This window comes from Mandrillus leucophaeus, unplaced genomic scaffold, assembly GCF_000951045.1.
Source record: "Mandrillus leucophaeus isolate KB7577 unplaced genomic scaffold, Mleu.le_1.0 Scaffold520, whole genome shotgun sequence".
Classification (NCBI taxonomy): Eukaryota; Metazoa; Chordata; class Mammalia; order Primates; family Cercopithecidae; genus Mandrillus; species Mandrillus leucophaeus.
Window position 1 is genome coordinate 1,103,215 of NW_012105587.1, and position 2,079 is coordinate 1,105,293.

Here is a 2,079-nt window from a genome sequence, read left to right on the forward strand (position 1 = left end):
TTGAATTTTCAAAACATTCTCTATTAAACAGGGAGGTGGGAGGTAGGGGGATGTTATAGTAAAAATGATTATGAATGAGAGTGCTCAATGAAACCTAACCCTTTCATGTTTGCTTTTTCATATAGGGTGACATATGTGATTCTCACTTTGTGAAACTGCTTTTTGAAACAGAAAAAATAGATATAGTACTACATTTTGCCGCGCAAACACATGTAGGTAAGCATTGTTTTATGTTACAGTTATGATTGGCAGTTCTCTCCCGGCCCCTGCCCCACTGCCCCCACCCACATACTTAATAATACTTATATTTGAAAGAGGATATATCATACTGTACTAGAAAAACAGCCACTGTGTCATCAATAAACTCAGCACTTTTTAGATACTTTTATTGGCATTGCAAGGCTGTATTAGTGAAATATAACCTTGAATGCTATCTGAAAACTTGAGTTGAACCAATTCAGGATAGTAAAGGGGAGCAATGGGGAGATGGGCCATCAACTGTATTTTTTACGTTGTTTTTCTTAAATTTTGTTGTGGTATGCAGATGAACATTATTTCTATCATTTTGTGAATTTTAGATATTTTCTAATAACTTGACAGCTATTATGAAATATATTTGAAAGCGTTTAGAAATACAGTCAAATAATGATAATGTGAGCACCCATGTATCTGTCACCTGAACAAAAGGCAGAATGTTGCTGAATCCTCTTCAGTAGTAAGTACTACTGCTACCTATTACGAGATTTAAAGTTGTAATTTCCTTTGCTTTTCCCTACACTTTTGCTGTTGTGTGTATATATACACATATATACGTATATATAAATATATATATACACGTATATATATATATAAAATGACTTTTTTTTGTTTTTTCAGAATCTGTGTAGATTCATCCATGGAGGCGGATATAGATATAGTTTGTTTTCAGTGTCATTCCAGTCTAAAAAAAATATATATACACACCGTAGTTTACTTAATATACTTTATTCTTAATGGCCATTTGGGTTCTTTACACTTTGGAGCAACTTTGAACACCACTACCTTGAACATGTATCATGATACATAAATATACATTACATTTGGCTATATAACTGAGATAATAAGATCTGCATATTTCACGTTGAGATAATGTCAAACCATGTTCCAAAGTAATTATACCAACTTCCACTCCTCCAGAAGTATGTGACTTCCTGTTGCTCCAGATCTCACCAAAGCTTAGTTTTGTCAGTCTTTCCATTTTTGCCAATTTCAGTGCTGTGTAGTGGTGTCTCATGTTTCTAATTTGTATTTTCCCTGATTACTAATAAGATTAAGTACTTTTCATATGGTTTTTTGTAATTTGGATTTCTCCTTTGTGAAATGCTGTTGCAATCTTTTGTCCATTTTAAAATGGGATTGTTTACCTTTTTCTCATTGAAAGAGAAGTTTCAATAAGAAAAAATGGCAAGTAGAGTTTTTATATATTCAGGACACTAGTTCTTTGTCATTCTGTATGTTACAGATGCCTTCTACTCTGTATGGCCTATCTTCTCACTTTATTGATAGTGTGTTTTGATGAACAGACGTTTTCAATGTCAGTATAGTGAATGTGTGTTTTTTCCTTTATGCTTACTGCTTTTTCAGTTCTTAAATTCTCTCCTACCCCGAGGTCATGAAGATATATTTTTCTATATTATCTTTTCAAAGCTTTATAATTTTGTCTTTTACAATTAGATTTGTAATCCATCTGAAATTAATTCTTATATAACACCAATTTCATGTTTTTCCATGTGAATACCAATTGTTCCTGTACCATTTACTGAAAAGTTTACCAGTTCCTACCCTCTGTCATATCAAGTTTATTTTTGTATCTCTGTCTCTCTTCATTTGTCTCTGCCTGTCTGATATGCACTATATTGACGAATACAATGATTTCATGTCTGTTAAAGCAAATCTTTCTACTTGGTTAATGATAAAAGCAGTTGTGCACTTCTACCAGCAATTTATGAGATATTTGCCAGCAGTTGCTGTGTCAGTTTTGTGGTTTTAGTTTTCCTGATGAAGTTAAAAACCTTTTCATTTGTTTATTGGACTGTTCTC

General features: G+C 32.8%; 1 protein-coding gene across 2 annotated transcripts in view; it reads left to right on the top strand.

The window, feature by feature from the left end:
- The window catches only part of TGDS (TDP-glucose 4,6-dehydratase), a 23,768-nt gene that overhangs the window by 6,316 nt on the left and 15,373 nt on the right, over nucleotides 1-2,079 (top strand). The gene's annotated exons all lie outside the window — the stretch shown is intronic.